This window comes from Marmota marmota, unplaced genomic scaffold (assembly GCF_001458135.2).
Source record: "Marmota marmota marmota unplaced genomic scaffold, marMar, whole genome shotgun sequence".
Lineage (NCBI taxonomy): Eukaryota > Metazoa > Chordata > Mammalia > Rodentia > Sciuridae > Marmota > Marmota marmota.
This window is the reverse complement of record NW_026000229.1, coordinates 31,687,159-31,709,417: the sequence shown is the minus strand read 5'-3', so window position 1 is coordinate 31,709,417 and position 22,259 is coordinate 31,687,159. Positions and strand designations below refer to the sequence as shown.

General features: G+C 40.4%; 1 protein-coding gene and 1 pseudogene across 18 annotated transcripts in view; both read left to right on the top strand.

The window, feature by feature from the left end:
- Sema6d (semaphorin 6D) overlaps nucleotides 1-22,259 on the top strand; it is a 583,228-nt gene that overhangs the window by 542,616 nt on the left and 18,353 nt on the right. Inside the window, exon 1 of one of the 18 annotated variants that reach the window (XM_048793840.1) lies at nucleotides 12,104-20,924. The exons of the other annotated variants lie outside the window; for them this stretch is intronic. The gene's annotated coding sequence lies outside the window, so the exon portion shown is untranslated. Of the gene's footprint in view, nucleotides 1-12,103; nucleotides 20,925-22,259 lie in introns of those variants that run through there. 18 annotated transcript variants of the gene reach the window in all.
- Nucleotides 20,363-20,461, top strand: LOC125613470 (annotated as a pseudogene).

Below are 22,259 nucleotides of genomic sequence, written 5' to 3'. Positions count from 1 at the left end.
GAAAACCTTTCCCAGTGACAGACTTCTCGTTCTCCTAGGATAGAATTGCTCAAGCCTGAAGTCTAAAGCAGTCTTGGGCAGCGGGGCAGGCACCAGAGTTGACCTAGATATGGGGAGAATTGCTTTCCCATGGATACAGGAGCAAAGTCAGTACTTTGTTACAAAGCATTTCTCTCTGCACATTGTTACATTTTGCATATTATGTACACACATTGTGCACTACCTAAACACATTTGTAAGAGTACCCAAACTATAAAAGTTTGATATTTTGCCCTATTTTTTTTTCTGCCATTATTTTAAAAATTTGCAGACCTGGAAGAGAATTTGCATATAATTAAGCAAATAAAAATAGAAACAATATGACATTGGAGGAAAATGCTACCAAAAAGTAGAGAGAATATAGAAAATGAGATTGCTTCCACCAAGCTTCCTTTTTTTCCCCCCGTAGCTTGTTTTAAAGGAGAAATAAGATACTCCTGCCAGATTATCACTTGGAAACATCACAGTAAATATAAGCCATAATTATGAAGGCGCTTTTATCTCTTGAGAGGTAGAGACAGAAACACTAACTCAATTCTCTTGAACTCTGTAAGACATTTCATGATTATAAATTCACATTTTCTGTGGTTCCTACTTCAAAAAAAACCAATAACCCTTGAAGCTCCGAAGTTAAAGTTTCATGTGTTTCTGTTACATATGATAAATCCTGTATCTCCTGAGGAAAGTTACCACTTTTTAATTTTTCTTGTCACCTAATAGCATATATGCAGGATACCTGAGTTGAAATCCTATCCTGGCTGTGTATTCTTCAGTCTGCACTGTTTAACCTCTTTTCCTAATGCAGCAACACAATCAATCAGTCCTAAGGCACCATAAACCATGAGGGAGGAGCCCCTCCTTTATGTCTCTTTGTACAGCTGATCTGCCTTTTCATGAAGCTATAAAAATTAACTGCCTAGATTTTCAATATCTGAAATTTCTACTTTTAGTATTCTATAGTTGCGTTTTTGTTCACAAGGTGAAACTTCACTCCGGCTTTATCAAGAAAGTCTTGCTCCTTAAAGGAAAACAATAGCCTTTGCTCCACTGTTGTTTGTATACTTGACCTCCCTTATTTGCCTTCCCCGCTGTTACAGGTCTGAATGGTCCTGAGTTCACATTCTGATTCTGCTACTCAGTGTCTTGGAGCCTTGTTCTCCTCACTGGGAAACTGGGATAACGTTTCAGCTTCATTGGGAGGTCGTAAGGTCTTTGAGAGGAATATACACAAAGCCCTGAGCATAGAATCTGACATAATAAAAATTCAGTAAATTGTAGTGGTTTTGTTATTACTATTACTATTGTTTTCAAATCAAGGATGTTTGACAATATATGAAATATTCATATATGAATCTAGATTTTGTACATGGATTGGTTTAAAAAAACATTCAGGTGGCTACTTTAAAATGCATAAACAGTCAGAAAATAGCCAAAAACAATTCCAGTAAGAACTCGGCATTTCTTAAGCACACCAGAGCTCTTCCCTTCTTAGACATGGTTCACGCAGTGTATTTGTGATGGGACTTGGAAGGTTATTATGCTATGAATGTTTTCAAATTATTTGGGTGACATTTAAACGAACAAGAACTCAAGATGGTTTAATGTATAGCTCAACCTGCTTCTAAATCATAATAGTAATTTTCTAGGTGCTTCTAGGCCTTTTACTCCTGCACTTATTCATTCATTCACTTGTCTGTGCACCAGATAGTCTGCATACAGGATCAGTTTCATGGTCGTGTGACCTATGAGTGGTACTTAACCTTGTGCTAAAAATTCTTTGCTGCCGCCATCTTGAAATTCTTATTACTCTTTGATCAAAGATTCATTTTGCATTAGGTCCTGCCTATCACATGGCTTGTCTAGATGGCTTCTTTTCACCAAAACATTTTTGTTTAGTATTGTTTGCAGTAGGCAGCCATGGGTTGGAAAAAGTCATCAGCTCTGAGTCTGAGTTCCTACTGTGTCACATAATTTCCTGGGGCCTTAGTTTCCTTAGTTGTGAACTAAGACAGAATTGACATGATCCCCAGGGTCTTAGCTGATTATCTTCACATCTCTGAAGAGCTCAGATGTGATCACCATGTTTTCTGAAATAGAAATTAGGACATGGAGATTACAGGACCAAAAGAAGAAATATTAAAATTAGCACTCTTGAGAAAGTTGGGCTATATAGTCATGACCTTTGACTTCTAGCCTGGGCCTACATGCTATTCAGTTGTTTTACAACATAAAATCAAATTGATTGAGCACTGGCATTATTCTGCTCATTTCATTTGGATCTGTCCTTTCCTCTCCATAGATTTTATGCTAATTTCCCAGAGGAGAACTAACTCATTCCTGTACTTTTGCCACACTTTAAAAAAAGAAAAGAAAAGAAAAATCTATATTCCAGACCTTAAAACTCAAGTATACAAATATACAAATGTTGGCATACCTGAGAATTTTCTGATTTTCAGCCCAAGAACTTTTGTGTATTGCAAAGCAGTGATAAAAACATTTAGTCAGGTCTTTGGCATGGGCACTAACCAAGCAAAACAGATCCCACAGTGTGGTTGCACATGAATATCAGCTCTGGGTATATTCTCTGTAGTGTTAAACCTCAGTGTTAACTTTTGGAAAAGATACTGTTATAGCCATCATGGCCCAAATTCACAAAGATCCAGTCTCCAAGTTTCAAGAAAGAACTACCACCACTGAGTCTTCAATATTACTCAGTGCAGGAACAGAGATCTTGCTGTGTCGAGTTAATCTGGCCAAACACTGCTATAAATTCTGCATTAAAACTTCTAGCTATTTAAGGGCAGGCACATACATCAAATACACTCGTTTTCTCATCAAGTTGAGGTCACTGGAAAATTGCAACAATAAGACATTTCAAAAAAAACAACAACTCTAAATTAACTGAGATTCAGCAGTCATTTTCAGATAAACCTTCAGTTCTGTCTAAAATCACCTTTTACTTGAGCAGATTTGAGATCACAAGAGAATTCAGTGCTCAGAGTGTCTAATCACCCACCTAAGCATTTGCATCATTAAACTCTGCTTCACAAGGATTCAGTCCTGTTGCAGCAGAGTAGAGGTAGGGGGGAGGGGTGGTTCTATCATGTTAAAAGCCACAAACAACTTCGTGTAAGTCACAGTATCAGAAGCCAATTAAGATCAAAGCCACCACTCTTAGTACTACGAATTTCATCACTTAAATATTAAGCAATTTTTACTTTGACACTGATCAAGAGGTGTTAATGTAGATTCTTTTAAACAACTCAAATAATTTAGGCTGAGAAAGAAAAAAGGGATGATAATCTTTTCTACTTTCAAGGGCTGTAGATTGGATCTTCTAAAAGTTATCCAGTTTGTGGGGTTTATTTATTTATTCATTTATTTATTTAACCTTACTTTATTTAATTTCATTTGACTGGAGAACATTTTGACTTCTGGTTGTTTCTATGGTGTTACAGTAGGATGCTTAGCTTAGAAGCCTTGGAACCAAATGGGGTTTACATTTCAGCTCCCAAGATATTCCACAGCCCCTAATCACAGGATGTGATTGCTGTGTTTACATTTATATTAGCACTAAAGGGGGCTGATTTGCAAAGGACCTCAGATAGTTGAAGTCCAACTTATTGCTCTAACTAAAGGCAGAATTATAGAATCACCCTTATCTACTATAGTATTTATTTTATGACTAAGAAAAATAGTTTGGTGTGACAAAACTCTGAAAGAGATTCAGTATTCCAGCAGCCATTTATCTTCACAGCAAAATGTAAACAGTTCAGCTGTACAAATTAGTTTATGAAAACATGCATTTAATGTTTTGTTACACATTCAGATAGAAGTTTTCTTAATGCTTAGATTGTCACTTATCTGGGTCACAGTGATATAGGGTGATGGTCTCAGTGAACAGCAAGAAGACTGACAGAGAAAAACAGCCTTTCTTCCTGCCACCATACTCCTAAGACTTTCCAGGGAGGTTTGGGACTTGATTGTGAAGGTTTTATTCTCGATTTTCTTGTGCATTGCTTCAGAGTAGAGAAAGGAGATCTTAATGCCAATATTTGAACAACTGGGATACAAATGTTTTTGGCTTTCAATGTCCAAGTATACAATTGCAGTCAGTTTTCCATTTGCTTTTTCTTAATTTTTAATGCAAAAGACCATCCTGGTATTACTGGCACTGAGAGAACAGCAGTGGTTTTTGAATTGGCATGGATCTTTGCGAAAATCGGATTAAAGTTCACTTTAAAAATAGAAACTGTTGTTGCTGCTTTTATTTTAGCACTTTATATTTGGAAGCTGAGGAAGGAAAAAGTAGGAGGTAGAAAAGGGAAATGAGCAAAGCCAAAATTGCAATATGCTAATTTAAATGAATTATCCAAATTACCTGCCTTCCCTCTTACTACACATCCATAGTATAAATGTGACACAGACAATGAGAGAGGACTTGTTCTCGAGGAAGTTATCCTCAAAAATAAGTTACATGTTTCAAGAAAATACCCCACAGGATCCAAGTATTAAATCTTGGTTTATTCAACAGACAGCCAATAACTATCCTTGCCAGGAAGTGCTCAGCTTATTTAGGTAGAAGGTGACTGGACTTATTTTATTTATTTATCAGGGGAGCATCTCTTCTTCTATTTTGAAATGTTAAAAAAAAATTACAAAGTATTATTTTTAAAGAGGAACAAAGCCTTAAAATAACTTCTTTTATTTTTATCTATTTCTTACATATCTTTGTTATTATAAGTTTGTGATCAGAAAACATAGAATTTTATGTACTGATATTTTCATGATATTTAATGTTTGTATTACATTAAAAACTGAGGGTTGTTGGTCTTCAATATTATTTCCATGGTTGCATAGTATTTCATGAGGCTGGTATAATATACCTTTATTTTAACTACCTTTTTTGTTTGAAAATTTAAGTTGTCTCCAGTTTTTTTTTTCCACTTACGTAAATAAGCATAATCCTATAATGTTTCTTTTTTTTTTCTTCCTACTTTAGATTGTTTAGGATAAATTATCAGAAGTAAAATTTAGCCAAAAATTGGTAGTGTTGTCACAGGAGAAGAGGTGCCTTCACAATAGGGTCTGAGGAACTCCTGGAGAGAAGGGGGAACTCTACTTACAACCAGCTGGGTTCTTGACCTACATGAGGGAAAAGAATTTCAGCACACACCAGTGAGAGGCATAGACAGAGGTTTATTTAGGAAAGTAGATACATATTCAAGGGAGAATGAGGGCAATCTCAAGGAGAGATACCTTTGGGGATTAAGCAATCAATACACATTCAAGGAGTTCGTGGGCCATCTTGAGAGTGAAAGACAGTGTTCGGGGGTCCCCAGCTCATCTTTTAAAGGAAACTTGGTGAAGAGTGGGGTTTGGAAAGATATAGGAATGATATGAGTCTGGTGATCCCAAGACAGTTTCTGGTAGGTCTGGTCAGTCTCAGTATCCTCTGATCTTTGTAATAATTAATATAATTTAGAAAGTCCCCCAAATTATAGGTTCCTCATATCTATTTTCTCTTTGTTTAATCTATTTATTTGGGAAAGGGAGGTATAGTAATAGCGTACCAGTAGATTTACAGATTTCCCAGGAATTTGGGAATGACAGGCCTGGGGAAAAAACTGGCTTGGGAGTAACAGGCCTGGACAAGTATGAGGACCTTCCAAATTAAAATCTTTTTTTCTGTGACCTTCCTTTATGTCTCCTTTCTATCTATGTCTTATTTCTTCTATTCTACCTCAATGTTAATATGCATGTGTGTGCATTATGCATTGCCAAATCATTTTTTAAATGGTTGTGCTGATTTACATTGCCATGTGCAATATATTGATTTCATCCCAATTTCACCAGTATCTATCCTTTAAAAAAAAAGAGAGACTTATTTCACCAGTGTAAAATTATACTTCCTTTAATTAATTTGCATTTCTATGATTGCTAACAAGAATTTTGATTTTTTAAGAGACTGAGACAAGACATTTTAGGGCCAAGTTTTGTACTGCTTGACACAGAGAAGGGCAATCTGAAGACTGTTGCTGGGGAATTGTCATAACATCTGCACTCTAAGTAGAGGTTCCCTGTGTCTCTGCAGAATATCTAGCTCTGACAGCTTATTTCAATCTTCAGCTGAACTAAAAGGATAGAGCAAAGGAAGTAGTATTTCATAATAGAGATAATGCTTGAGAGGATCCAGGAGAGAAGTCTCCTCCAGAACATGGAGTATGTCACCATTCCAAAACCCAGAGTTGAAAACTACCACAATTATTTATTTAGCTCATGGGTCTACAATTCAGGCAGAGCTTAGCAGAGCCTCATCTGTGTTCCAAGTAGTATCAACCAGAGTGGCTCAAGTGAAGCTGGAAGATCTGATTCTAAGCTGGCTCACTCATGAGGCCATGAGTGCTGCGTGTCAGCTCAAGCAGAGTGAAGGCTGAGAGCAATGGTCCTAGTTCATCCATGTGAGCCTCTTCATGAAGGCTGCTCTATAAGCAGTTTGGGCTTCCTTATGCTATGGTGGCTGAGTTCCAACAACAAATGTCAGGAGAAATAGAAAGTGGAAGCTGCTCATGTACTAAGTCCTGGACCCAGAACTGGCACAACATATTCTTTTACTTAAACAGTTGTAGCCCAGATTCATAGGGAAGGTTCAGACACCCACTTCTAAATGGAAACAATATAAAAACACTTGGAGATCACATTTCTAAACTACCACCCAGCATTTCTAGCCCTTTGAGAAGCTGAACACCTAGGTACTTAGAACACTAGGGCCTGGGAGGCATTGAGCAATAGCCTCCATTCCTTTCCAGAGAGTTCCCCAGGCAGGTTCTCCTTATACCTGATCCCTCTTTTCCACAGCAAGGAGTTCAGTATAGCATCTCTTAAACTGAATTATGCATTGTGGAGAATCTAGAAGAATTCCATTTACCCCCAACCCTCCCAAAGAAACCAGGTCTTGGAACTTTCAAACATCTCTGTCATTGATCTTTTCTGTTAAGATAGATTCGGTAGGTGGGCCTGAGTGTGTGCAGCATCTCAAGAAGAATAATGACATTAAGTATATTTGGTGCATTTACACTGGCAAAACACATAACTCCTAATGCACTGACAGCCATATTTATGAGAATCCCGTTTGAATGCCGAGTAGGTGATTTAGATGTTTCTGTTACTGGTGCCAGGAAAAGGGAAATTATTTTTGAACTGAAGTCTCTTGATCCTGCCTTCCAATGATTATTCCAAGAGAGAATTTGGAAACTAGAAGAAAACACTGAAATCATCAGAGGTGGTCTTCAGTAAAAGTTAGAAATAAAGCAAGAGACCCCACAAAGAAGATGTATAATGATACTAACAAGACCACAGTGATGGCCACAGTGATTGCTATCCCTTCTACTTATTTATACTGTTTTAAATGTTTTCTGTATAATAAGTCTGTAAACCTACATAAAAACTGTATAAGATAGGTCCAATTATTTTCCATTTTTTCCGCTATTTCTGAGTATGGAAGGTGAAGTCGTTTTTCTAAGGTCACACAGCTAATAGGAGGTGGAGCCAACATATTTTTAAAGTGAAGCTCATTTCCTTACTGGGTTTTGTAGAGATGTTTATGCTTACAGTTGGTGAGAACATGGGCTATCATCCATAGACTGTCATTTTTGAGGATTTCATGCATTTACACTTCTTTTTAAGCCATTCCATGAGGGTGGGGTGGAAGTGAGAACTTTGCCCTTTGCTGTGTTTTTATTGGTTGTTGAAAATAGTAAGTTTGAAACATTCACAAGCCTGGAGATGTATTTCTCATGTGATTCCCTCCCTACATCTATTCTGCCAGGCCAGCTAAACACCGAAGGGAGACTTTCTTTACCTTTGAAAGACCTGGGGGGAGAGGGAGCCCATTGAGCCTTTGATCTTCCAGTTGTCTCCAGGCAAGAGACCCTGAACAAGGAAGTACCCAGTGCACTGTGGTTCCTGCCACACCACTGCACTCTCTTCCCTAGAAACCACTTAAAGCTCTGATGTTGGGTCAGTGAGAGAAAAAGCCTTTGGCCCCTGCTGGCCCCTAACTTCACAGGTGCAGGTAAAAGGAAGAGGTGGAGACCAACTCCCCAAATTTAGAAAAACAAGATCTTGGCTTGCTTCTTGCATGAATCTTCACTTGTTATTTTTTCATAGAAACTTCTATTTTCTTATTTTTCTGATACCTTACCTGCTACATTATTAGACCAGAGGAAAGAATTTGAGGGAAATAGTGCCATTCATATCTTAAAATAACAGTAATAAAATTGAGCTAAAGAATAAGACAGTATTATCTTAATAATTGCAAATGCTTCTTTCTCTTTTCCTTTTCTTCTGCATTAACTTTTTCTGGTGCAGTGATTAAGACCTCAGACACTGGAGTCAAATTGACTTAAACCCTGCCATTTAGTTTTCTGATGAAAAGCATATTACCTCTGCAGATCTTCATCTGCAAATTTAGAAAAGTACCCACTTTCTAATGGGACTGAGCACAATGCAGAGTACTTTTTTAGCCTTTAGCCTTGGCTTCTTGTGGTCTTTATTGTGTCTATTTCTTCTGACTCTAGCATCTGCCTCTTACACACAACTCCAGGTATGTCACATGCAAACAAATGAGAATGTTATCAGACAAATTCTCTCTTTGAGGAGAGGTACAGGCAGAGGAAATATTTCATATATTGGTCAGTGCACTTGATCCCCCTAATAAGTGGTAGGCCCTGCCTTCTAGGAACTCTCAATCCCATCTGAAAGTCAGACAAGTACATGGACAGTGTTGCCATCTTGAAAATTCCACTGTAGAAATGGATGGAGTGTTGTGAAAAGGAGACCAGGAAACTGAGGGGAAGGATGAGAAAGGTGTCAAACTGGTGACAGGTCCTAGTGGATAACAGGGAAATCACCAGTTACAGTAGCTACTGAAGACTTTCCAAGTCCAAATAACAGCAGGAACAAAAGTCAGGAAGCCCCAGCAGGGCTGGTGACTTATAGAGGATCTGTCCCTGGAAATAGGAATGTTACTATTGAGGAAAAGCGATGTCAGTCTACTAGGCTGATGCAAACTGCGACTAAATAAAGCACTGATAATAATACTACTTCTTTACACCCAGATAACACCTTTACAATTTATGAAGTATTTTTACTCACATTATCTCACTTGTTCCTTAAAAAAAAAAAAAAAAACATTTTGAGGTAGTCAGCAGAGTTGCTCCTTTATCCTACCTCAGAGGTGGTGAGACAGGAGGGAGCTGGGGGCTACATGCCTGGGATCCTCCCTCCTCACAGAAGGAAGCCTGTTTCTGCCTCTCCCTTGGGCAGCTTGGATGCCATGGAAGGACAAAGTGAGCAGAGAAGATGTCACAGATGCCCTCGAGGGAGGGAGAGCTCAGGGCCTAGGAACTGGGCTTAGCACCTCTCACCAGAGCACGAGTACTGGGCTGAAGTTGCCTTTCAGTTCCTTTGCCTCTTGTTGAGTTCACATTGATCCAAAGACTCTCTGGGACCCTCTGCATGATGATAGGAAAGAGGCAGCTCTGCTTCCACCCAGCTGCAAGTGATAGCAACCATTAAAGAAGCAGCACAGGGCCTCCTGGCTTTGTTCCTGCAGGAGCTACACCTTGCCCCTGTGACCATTTTGCAAAAGACTGCACATCCTCTGCCTCCCCTAGTTTTATAAATCCTTTCTCTTCATCTGAAAGCTGTGAGTCTATTTTAAGGATAAGAGGGGAAAACCAAAACCAACCACACTTGTCCCTCCAAGGGTAATTAGACCAATTTCTCTCAGTGCTTTCCCAATCTTTCAGCGCGTTTGCATGTCTATGACAGCCATTTTGCCTACAAGTCCCTACCCCATGATCTTCCTATGATGAGGATAGAGTTTGGAGCCCCAGAAACAGGTCATTGTTCATTATAGAGAATGTGCCAGTCTTATCATTGTAGTATTGCCAGTCCTACATGTCCATCCGAGTAATTGCAAAATCGGTAGCAGCCCAAATCTTCCTAGGGTCAGATCTGCAGCTGTAAAGAAGAAAGTATCCAACACATGCACAGCATAAAGTGTTGGTGTGTTAATGTGTCAATGTGCTGGTGTGTGTCTGTGTTAAAAAACAAAAGTTGTGGGTAACCTATCAATAATAGTTCACTGTCAATGACAAAAATGCTCTTTGGAGATTTTTCAGCTTTTTCTTTTCTTGATAAGGTATTAGGGTTACCCAAAAATTAATTCAATAAACTGTTAAACCCCCTGTGATGAGCAATTAGGAATTTATTTATGGACATAAAAGAGACAGCCCCTGAATTTAAGGAACTCACAGTAGGGTTGGGGGGAGAGGGAGAAATGGAGAAAATAAGGAAGTGTCATCATATTGTATGGTTTACTATGATAAAAGTGAGACCAGATATTGGTAGTTTTTTAGAAAGAAAAGTGGGAGAATCCTGGTGGGAAGTGATTTCTCATTAGGAAATGAGCCATGGAAAGGGAAAGGAAAGGACAAGAATGTTCCAGGTGACAAGAGCAGAATGTGCAAGGGCAGAGAGGTAGGAGAAGCTGAGATTGATGTTGGAATTAAGTGACTCCTTCCACATCCAGAACATAGGATGTTAAGAGAGCAGTCCGGTCCCATCATTGGAAGACCATAGCTGAATGTTATTGTGGAACCTCGTTCTTATTTTTGTCTACACAGATCCATTTGAGCCTCTCTGAGATTAGCCATTGAGGTGATATAAAGAGCAGTGGACTTGGAGACAAGTGATCAAGAAGCCTCTTATTAGCTGTGTGACCTTGCCTGTAAAGGGGAGATTCATTCATTCATTTATTCAGCAAACACTCACCAGGTAGATATGGGGTGCCAGACACTATGGTGGGTTATGAAGATAAAACAGAGAACAGGACAAACATGACTTCTGTCTTCGTGGAGTTCAGTGGTGATAACTCTTGCCCTAAACCATTATGGGCAGCTTGAAGGATGAAAAACTAGATAAGACAGACATGTACACTTTGAAAAGCATAAGCTTCTATAAAAGTGAGCAGCTCATTCCCTTGTCCCTAATCTAGACTGAATATTCCTGGGAGCTGGGTCCCCGACCCCTACCCTCATACACAGAAGGCGTTTATGAAATACTTCCATCGGCTACAAAGTACAGTTGGTGACCCTGAGGGGACTTAGAAAGCCGAAGCAAAGTCCTGAGTGCTTGAAAACTGAGCTTCCCACACACTATACAATTTAAAGAAGAAAGCGCTTCCTTGTAGGAAGTTGCAACAGAGCCTGCAGCTCTTCACCCCTGGGTTCAGAAAAGGTAGAATTGACACCAAAGGCCATGTTTCCCAAGTCCACATTGTTATAGGAGAAAAAATGCATCTCTGCATTCCATCTGGGACTCCATCAGAGTGCCGAGTCCCCATTCCTAACTGCCAGCAGAGACCAGTTTGCACTACAGAACCCATTTCTGGTTTGGCATCACAGATCAGAGACAGCAATTGCAGAGGTCTCCTGTCTCAGGGTTTCCGAGGGAGCACATGCACTCTGTATCCTAGGCAACGCTGATACTGTACAAGAAATTTAGAAATGTGAATTGGGAATCATTTTTACTTGAGGTTAAAGCCTTCATCAACTTAGATACAAGACTCAGAATCATAAAAATCTCACAACTTTGTAGCAGCTCTAGCAAATGCCTACATTCTGGCCCCACCTCTGATTATAGAGATGAGGAAACTGAAGCTGAAGAAGGTAAATTGGCTTTCCCGTGGTCCCTCGGTTGCTTAAAGGCTGAGTTGAGAGTAGAATCCAGACTCCCCCAACGCCCTATTTTCTCTAGATGTCTTTGTTTTCTGGGGTAATATTAATATCCCCTAAAGTGACTCATAAGGGAAGCCAGAATAAATGTAGATAAGGGCAATATAAATTTCAAAGAATAATTATCTCCACACACCCTTCCTCAAGGTTGTGACGTTGGCCTTGAACAGACTTCCTGATAGTCTCCCTGCCTAACAACAATGATGGTGCTTACCATGTGCCAGGAACTTGGATAAGAGTTTTAAAAAACTCATTTAGTTGGCACAGCAACTCTGTAAGGTAGCAGCTCATACCAGCCCAGTTTATAGGGTAACAGAGGTACAGAGTGGCTGACTATCTTGTCCAAAGTCAGATAGTTGGTTATATAGCAAAGCTGGGACTCCTACCCAGGCAGAAGGCTCCAGAGCCCTTCATCCTGTACTCCACTGCTCAACACTCCAGTCAGCCTCCACCCCTGACAGTAGGAAGAGCAGAGCTGTGCTCACATCCTCCTCCTCTTGACTTGACTTAGTAAAAACTAGCAACTGAGATTGTGAAGACTTGTGCAGATTTACACAAACTCCCATCTTGACTCTGTGAGTCCAAAGTTGTCAAATGTTCCTAGTCTCTCAGATTCAGAGCCCAAAGTGCTACAGATGAGTCCAGCTGAGCCCTCCCAGAAATTTGCTGGCCATAGCATTCAATTGATCTTCATGTTTGGTCACAGCCTTCATTTTTAGTCCAGAACTATCAGGCTGAACCTAACTGACTAGGGACTTCATTTCCCTCAGTAGGACAAAATACCTTTAAAAAAAAAAATATTTTGCAATAATTTTAAACTTGCAGGAAGTTGCAACAGAATTACAAGAGTCCTGTGTCCCTTTGACCCAGAAGGTACATTTTTAAAGACACGTCAGAACTGACTCATGGAATGCTGATAAGGGCGATGTTTTCAGTCCCTCTAAATAATTCGTAGTCCTTCTTGATATCTGCCAGAGACAAGCAACTGTTACTATATCATCAAATACCGAGGGCATATACAAAGGCCATACTTCTGGCAACTGAAAAATTAAAAGACTTGGATCAGGAATTCTTGGCTTTTCAAATTAAAAGAAGAATTTTTTTGTTTTTTTTTTTTCCTGTGGATTGTTAGAGTTTTATCCCTTCTATAAACCTTTCGACAGCTGTTCTCAAGCATGACATCACCTGGGAACCTCTAATAGGTATTTGTAGAATACGAAGCATGAAGACATGAGCTCCTTAAAAACAGAGCAGATTCCTGCTGTTGTTGTTGGCAGTGGCCATAAACATAGATCATTGGACTCTCTTGTGACAACCTGGTTGTGCACTGGCTTTACCATCCTTGGATCCTAAGTCCCTTAATTTATTTGCTTTTCCTCTCCCCTTTTCAGACAGAGATAGTACAGAAGCCCCTCCCCAGTCCTTACCTAAGTATTGTGTTCCTATTCTTTGCAAACCTGAAATGGTACCATGGACCACAATGAAAGCTATGGCTACAGAGCTGTTGCTTCAGACAAGTCCACAGAATCAGAACAAACATGCTCCCGGCCTAGAGGGCAGAACCAGGCAAGACCCAGGCCCCATTATCCTGAACAGAATGTCACAGGCAGGCCATATGGCAGCCCTCGCAGGTCATCTGCTGGAATAAGCCAGTGTTCCAAAGATGGGCTGAGTCCTTGGCACCCCAGCCATCCCTTGGAGCCCTGGGCCCTTCCTCTGTCTACAAAAGCTCCTTTTCCTGGAGGCCAAGGGGAGCAGTCCAACCTGGCTGGAACTGTGTGTAGAGGCGATAACAAAGGAAAAGGCTATGGATTTCTCTTCCCACTAGGTAGCCTTGAAAACCCTTTGGTCCTCCCTGAAAAGAGGAGATGCCATTGTTCATTTCTGCCCCACTCTCCTGCCAAGTATCTTTTTTTTTTTTTTGGTCACTGAAGGCTCCGGTTCTTTACATCTTCACAAAGCTAGGCCCCATCTTGATCTTCTTAAGGAGCTGATTTGTTTAGTCATCTTCCTGCTTAGATATGGAACTTGTCCTTTCATTGACTTCTTGGGTTATTTTCACCTTAAATGAAGATTTTTTTTTTAAGGACAATTTAGCCTCAAAAATGCTGTCTGATTTGTTAGGACCAACGGGCAAAAACTAGGAGGCAAGTTGTCACTGGAATTCTGCTTCTTAGAGCAGTGGTTCTGATCAGAGGTCAAATTCTGGAATCCCTGTTCAGGTTTGCTTAGAATTTGGCAAAGACAGGTTGGATCTTGTTTTCTTTCCCTTCCTGCCCAATTTGTTTAAAGTTCAATTTCTGTTTGAATTATTAATATGTGACCAGAAACATTACTGATTCAGATATTGGTATGCTTTGCTTTTAGAAAACCCAGACTTACAGTGAAAACCTTCCCTAATTGCTACTTCAGTTTTCAGAAAACTTCCTTAAGTTGTCAGCCTTCTCATGCACATAAAATATAATTAAAATCAACTTGACCCAAATTTTAGAAAGACAATTGACTTCTTTTTTTTTTTTTGGTGCTGGGGATTGAACTCAGGGCCCTGTGCATGTAAGGCAAGCATTCTACCAACTGAGCTATATTCCCAGCCCAAGACATTGATTTTTAAAAGCAAGGTGTTACTCATGAACACGACAGGCTTCCGTACTTCTTCCCTGCCCTTTACTCCCTTCAATGGTATCTATTGCTGCCCATCTTTCTTGGTAAAAATCGACTTCTAAGAAAAGATCTTATAAATGTACTCATGCTAATTTCAGCCATACTTTTTTACAGGGGAAAAAAAATGCCATCCACCAAAGGAAAGAATTTCCCATTGTGGAATTTCAGTCATCAGCCAGCCATAGACAGGCTGATTTCCATTATGTTTGTTTGCTGGTAATGGGGTGTCAAGTAGGCTTCTTGTCTGCTATTCCCAGGCACACTGCTGTCTACTCTCAGGAACACTTTTGCTTTCCTCCCCTTTGTTCTGGAAAAGGTGCAGAGTAACAGAAATTTCAATGGCAGGAGTGAGGAGAGCATGTAACAGAAATAACTTAGCTCTTTGTCCTGTGTTGCATGTGCCTCCTGAACCAAAGAGCAATTTGCCAGTGATGGAGAGGTATGAAAAGAGGCATCTGTTGCCATTTGTGGAGAACCTCTTGGTTTTGCAGCACCTGAAACTCACAGCCTAGCAGTTCATACAGACTGTGTGCCAAAGTTGTTGGAGGGCAGTAGACTCACCACTAGGTGTTTGGGGTCATAGCAGGAAGATGCCTGTGCTGATGTGAAACACCTGAGTTCTGTTGCGTATTTATGTACTTATTTTCTCTTTCACGTATTTATTTTTTCCTCTGGTGCAATTATCCATCCTGAGTGGAGCTCTGTGGCAGGTAGAGAAGACCCTGGGGTGAGGGGAGAAATGGAAAAGGGAAGAAGATCAAGGAAGTTCTGAGTTGATTAGTAGATAATTTGGGGGAAGGACAGGGAGAATAATGTGTGCGGAAGACACTGTTTTGAGATCTAGGTGGGGAGGGATCGTGGGTGAAAAGGAGAAGCTGCCAAAAATCAGATTGTAGAGACCTTGTAAATCTTGGAAATGAATTTGGACTTTACATATAGGCCTTTGGGAACCATTAACATGCTTTTAGACAGGAAAGTAATGTGATGCTATTTGTGTTTTGGAACGATTCTGTTGTCTTTGAGGAGAATGAACTACAAGTCTAGGAGAGCAGAAATCTGTTAAGAGTGTATTCTAGAACAATGAAGAACAAAATCAATAGTATGTGCTGACAGGATCTAAAGAGAGGATGATAAGAGATGAAGCAATCAAGGTTGACCTCCAAGTTTAAGACTCAAGTGATATGAAAACTATCAATAATAATAATTGTACTCATTGGATTCTTATTGGATAGAAGGGATTTGCCTTTATAGTTATGTAGAGCATCTCACTGAATCATCATAGTGATATTTTGAAAGGGGAATACTGGGGATTAAACCCAAGGGCACTTTTACCACTGAGCACAGGGAAAAAAAGGTCAGAGTCTTGCTGAGTTGCTGAGGCTGGCCATGAACTTTCAATCCTCCTGTCTCAGCCTCCCAGGTCACTGGGATTACCAATGGGCACCACCACATGCAACCATCATAATATTAATGCTATTAATATCCTCATTTTAGACAGGAAAACTTCAGACTTTGAGGAGTTAAGTAACATGTCCAAGATCACGTGGCTAATAAGTGATGGTGCCTAAATCCAAACTCTTGAGTTCCAAGCCTGTGCTCTGCAGGGAAATTAGCAAAGTATCTTAAGTTGAGTTTTAGAATGGTCAAGTTTAAATTGCATCTAGCAGAAAGTTAGATAGCTAGACTTTGGAGCTGAGGAACACAGTCTGGGCTGGGCATGTGAATTTGAGATTCAGAGAATGGACGGTAGTGAAGAAGTTAGATGTAATGGGAGTGAATCTCCAGGGACCCAGGCTGGAACCATGAAAAATCACATCTCAGGGGTGAACGTATTGGATGATTTGGGGAAGGTTGCTGAAAAGAAGTAGCTAGAGAGGTAGAGAAATAGGGAAGTCGGTGATGGAGTCTCAAGATCAGTGGAGTGACCAACACGACTTAATGCTTCAGGGAGACGAAAGAAGATTTCTAATGAGGATTGCCTTGGATTTGGCAGCTGAGTGGTTGATAGGCAGGAGCTAAGTTAGGATGAAATAAGTTAGAAATACACTGAAATGTGAGAAAATGGAAACAGTGGCCTCAGACTTCCCTTCAAAGAAGCCTGGCTAGGAGGTGGAGAAGGGGAGATGGCAGTAGGCAGCCTCAAGGACAGGGGGGGGGAATGCTGTTTATGATGAGAGCCACTTGGATGTTTATACACTGAGGAAAAAGAATGGTGGCCTCACATCAGGGTAATCTGAGTATGGTAGGTCAGCTTTTTGCTGTAGTGACAAAATACCTGAGAAAATCAACTTAAAGGAAGAAGGATTTATTAAAGTTTAAGAGGTCCAGGACATGATCACCTGGACCCATTGCTTTGGACCTTTGACAATACAGAACATCATGGTGGGGAGCATGTGTTGGAGTAGCGGTGCTCATCTCATCGTGACTAGGAAGGAAAGAGAGAGAAGAAGATGGGTCTGGTGACAAGGATAGGCCCCCAAGGGCCTACTTCCTCCAATTTTAAGCCCCACCTTCTAAGTTCCCACCACTTCCCAACAGTGCCACCAGCTGGGGACCAAGCCTTCGACATGTGAGCCTTTGGGGGACATTCAAATCCAAACTATAATAGTAAGGGGATGTAGGAACATTTCCTCCAGGCCTTAGGAGATCACAGAGTTTTGGAGAAAAAAAAAATGTTCCCAACACTTTTAACTCTCATCTGTATTTATTTATCACATGAATGAACTCAGGCCAGAGAGGTGAAGGGACTTGTCTGTGGTCACACAGCAAACCTGAGATCCCAGATCTCTGGGTATCTGGTCTCTGACTAATTCTACTGCCTGTGTCTGGGAGAAGAAGGGTCCCTGCTTTGTTCCTTATGGTACTGAGTCTGCAGTCCTCCGCAGTGGCTGGTCCCTGCTCCTTGAGAAGGCATGTCCTCACAGATTCTGCTGTGTCAGGAGAGCTGCAGCTGTGAAGAAGGTGAGTCAGAGATCTGCTTTGTCACTTCCTCAACATGCCAGGGGGCAAGGTTTTAGATGGTTAATGATGAAGTGTCATTAACACAGCAGTGCTGGCAGCTTCTTCTAACCCAAGCTCCCAGAGGGAGGAAGGGTCTCCGTCAAGGACCTTTCAGCCATCTCTTCCTGGCCTGAGAAGGGAAGATAGAATCATTCCCATATGCGACCTGTTTCCCAAACCTTTGTGCTGGAGACACGGGGTGAGGTCACAGTAGAGATTCCTTCAGTACAAGAGCTGATGCCCCTCCAGGACACCCCATCAGCCAAAAGTTCCTTGGTGAGCTCAGATGCAAGTTGCTACCCACACTGTTCAGAAGGGCTCAGAGGACCCTGCCCCAACTCTACTTAGGGGTCTTCAGAATCTGAATGTATCTACTCCCATCATCTCACCACACATGGAAGGTGAAAGAAGGCCTTACATTTCAATGTACACCGCCTTCTTGTACTCCAAAGGTTATGCTGTAAGCCTAGTGTTCGGACCATTCTAAATAAACACTGATATCAATCACTGATTAAAATCCAAAGTCCTACCTAGAACATACTGCTTGGAATCCAGACAAGTGAATGAATGCTGTATAAACCTAGCCCTCTTTTTCATAATTGACCTTCAGTTAACAACCCTCTGTTAATTGATAGGCTCTAAAGCATATCAATTAACCTGCTTCTCTTTGCTGTCTTGCAATCTTCCCAAGCCCTTGGCTCCTTTTTCCTTTTGTCATGTGAGGATGCCAAGCAGTATACTTCCTATGATTCCAAGGCCATCATTCTCATCAACTCCACTGTGGACAGTGCCCCTAGAATTGTACAGACTCTGGGGTATCTGTGCTCCTATGCTGCAACTGTAGATCCACACCTCTCCTCCCTTTAGTGCCCAACATTCTCAACATAGAATTCTGGTTAAGAGTAGGACTCATGATGCCTGTTCTCTTGGGGTCTGCTGCTCTGTCTTGTTTGTTTAATAGTTTTATTTAAAACTAAGTTAGACAGGAGTCCAAAATGCCAATCTAGCCCTGAGAGATTCCACAGAATTGTGCAATGCAGGATATAGGATTCGTACTTTTGTTTATCCTTTTACCCCTAGTTCTTGTACAGTTGTCTCAAGCATTGACAATTATGAGACATATTTGTCCCCAGGAACTGAGAAGAAATTCCCAGGGTTCTGAAAACAGGAGTACTGTTAGGCAGAATGGTGTATCTCTGTAATCCCTGTGGGTTGGTAGGCTGAAGCAGGAGGATCACAATTCAAAGCCAGCCTCAGCAATTTAGTGAGGCCCTAAGCAACTTAGACCCTGTCACAAAATTAAAAAAAAAAAAAAAAAAAAGCAGATTTGGAATGTAGCTCAGTAGTTAAGGGCCCCTGGGTTCAATCCCTGGAAGCAAAAACAAAAAACAAAAACAAACACAAAAACCCAGGAGGACTAATGGGGCTAAGGAATTCAAGGAGGTCTATCTACAGGGCAAGCAAGAGCCAGGCGTGCTGGTAATCAGTGGTATGAAATATTCTAGAACCAAAAATGGAGTCAGAGTGGTAGAAGCACAAGAGGAACAGAGGCTCCAGATGGGACTGGCGAGGGAGGCAGGGCTCAAAACATGAAAAGCCTTAAAGGCCACATTCAAAATATGGGACATTTTACTGGGAACAAAATAAAGCTGTTAGAGGCCTCTGAGATTATGTGACCAGGTTTCCCACAACTGGTTTGCCTCATGAAAATTTAATTCTTGTTGTATCTAGAAAATAAATGAGAGACAAAAAAGGTGTAGACAGATTGGAGAGTAAATTTGGTCAGGCAAATATGGTGTAGGGGTAGCGAGGAAAGGGAGTGTTTTAAAAACCTGTGAACCATCAACTGTGTGTAAAGCTACTCAACAAGCAAATGAAATAGATCTGGAAAATATCCAGTGCACTTGGGCACCGGGAGGTCATCAGTGTCTTTCAGAGAGACATTGTTAAGAGAGGAGCCAGCAAACAGGAAGTGGAAGAATGAGTGGGGAGTGAGGAAGTGAGGCCAGTGAGAATAACATTCAATGTCTGTGAGTGGAAGAAAAAAGGGAGACAGGAGGATCTGGGGTCATAGGAGCTTTTTCCCTTTTTTTTTTTTTTTGACACAAGAGAGGCATGCACGAATACTAATGAACAGTATTCAATCAGAGAAAAATATAAGTAACATCTTTCTATTCCAGAAAAGAATGAAGAAGTTGGGTTTAAAGAACATACAAACAGTTGATGTACTTTGTAATGGGAAGAAAGGGAGACTAAGGAATTTCTTGTCTTCTGGCTTTTATCATCTATGTGCAGTGGCTATGGGGCAGAAGAGAAGATTGTGTGGAGAGAAAGCAACCCTATAATCCCAGCTACTTGGGAGGCTGAGGCAGGAGGATTAGCAAATTCAGGAACAGCCTCAGCAACTTAGTGAGACCCTGTCTCAAAAATAAAAAGGGCTGGGGTTAATAGCCCAGTGGTAGAGTGCTTGCCTAGCATAAGCAAGGCCCTGAGTTTAACCTCCAGTACCTGCCCCTGAAAAAAGTGTGAGCAGAAAGCAAGTATATTCCTGGCCAGATGTGGTAGCGAAGTACAGGACTTCTATGGAGTTTTATGGTGCTATTTGTAATTCGTGATCAAGGATTCTGTTACATTACTACCCAATTTTCTCACAGTGTGGTTGTCTTCACCAGCGCTCAGTGCTCTGGAGGAGATGCAGATATGAATGGCTGTGTTCATCCAAGGCAAGGACTTTATAAGAAAATCTGACAGGCAGACAGAGGATGAGGGAGTCTGGAACATAAGCAAGTATTGTGGAAATGTCTGAGCACTGACTGTTATATCTAAGATAAATGAAGAGGGGTGTCAAGGTTGGAGAAGAAGAGCAATGCACATATACTAAAATTGGGGTGACACAGAGAAGACTAGCATGGCCTATGTGCAAGGATGACATACGGATTTCTGAAGCATTCCATATTTTTGAGAGCAGATGTCCTCATCCAGATGTGCCGGTAGCTGACCCCCATGACTGCATTCCTTTTTTGCTACCCTTTATACCACATTCATCCAACCATTTACTCTATGGCCTGTCTGCACCTTGTTTGTTTCCCATTCATTTTCCGAGTACAAGAAGAATTAAATTTTCAGGAGGTAAACTTGGTCATGTAATCCCCAAGCAAGCAAGCTGGAATGTCAGATTATTAGTATCACAGTATGCAATACTTGACCTTATGATTCTTAAGGTGACCTCCCAGGGTGGAACCATGAACTGGGACTTACAAAATCTTTGGAAAGCTGGAGAAAGTATGAAAAGTTACCAGATAAAAGAGAGAAGAGGGGCAGAACCTCGAGTAAGCAAAGACTTTTTGTAAGATCCCAGAGGCCCAAGGTTCAAAAGAGTCATTGGGAAACCAGAGGGAACCAACTCCACTTCCAGATCCTGAGGTAAGTGGAATACGAATCTAAGCAGCTCCTCTTTGAGAAGTGGCATCTCCAAAAGAGAGCTTGGAGAAAGCTTTAAAATCACCCTGTTATCTCTGGGTTCTCTGGGCTAGGGATAAAGTAGATCTCATTTCCTTTGCACTAATATAACTTTTAAAGGGCCAGAAACTACATGCCAGTTTCATTACCTGGGGATTATTAATTTCAATATGGCAACATAAGAAGTTGCATTAATCTCCCACATAAATTCTCCTGCCTAAAGAACTCCTTTTCAGTTCAGGCCTTCTAGCAACAAATCTTTAAGTTTTTATTTGTCTAAAGCACCCTTATTTTTTTTTTCCTTTTATAAATTGTTTTTACTGGTTATAAAATTCTAGGCTATAAATTTATTTTCTTTTGGCACTTTAAAAATCTTATTCTGCTTTCCATTGTTTCTATTGATAAGTCAGCTGTCAGGATTATTCTTGCTTTTCTGAAGGTAATATATCTTTTAACTTTTTTAAAATTTACCACTGTTTTCACCATTTTAATGATTATGATGTTTCTTTTTTTTCTTTTCCTTTTTTTTTTTTTTTTTTGGTATGGGGTATTAAACCCAGAGGAGGTTATCTGCTGAGCCTCATCCCCCATCCTTTTTATTTTTTATTTTGAAATAGGGTCTTGCTAAGTTGCTTACAGCCTTACTAAGTTGCCGAGGCTGGCCTTGAATTTGCGGTACTCCCGCCTCAGCTTCCAGAGTCACTGAGATTATAGGCGTGTACCACCACACCTGGCTGATTATGATATTTCTAAGTGATTTTCTTGGTATTTAGAAGTTCTTGGCTTGTGGACCTTTGTCAATTTTTTAAAAAGAAAGCGGCTGTTAATCTTGTCAAATATTGCTCCTATTTATTTCTGTCTCTTCACTCTCAGCAACTCCAGTGTTAGATAGTTCCACAAGATTATGCGTATCTCTTATTTTGTGATTTGTTTTTTCTAGGCTTTTGGTTTTGTGTGATATTTCTATCAACCAATTTTCCAGTTTATTAATCTTCTCTTCAGCTAAGACCAATATGTTGCTAAACACATCTATTAGGAAGTTTTCATTATTGTGTTTTTAGTCATAGAGTTTCCATTTGGTTCTTTTTAGTGGATTCCAATTCTCTGGTGAAATTCTACATCTCATTATATTTATTCTTTGATAAAATAAGTACAGTTATTTTTTAAACATATGTCTGATAACTGTAATATCCGAGTTATCTTTGGGCCTACTTCTGTTGTTTTATTTTATTTTTCTCTTAGTATTGGAATGAATATTGAACATTGCATGTTTAAAAAAAAAAAAAGCTATTCTCTGGA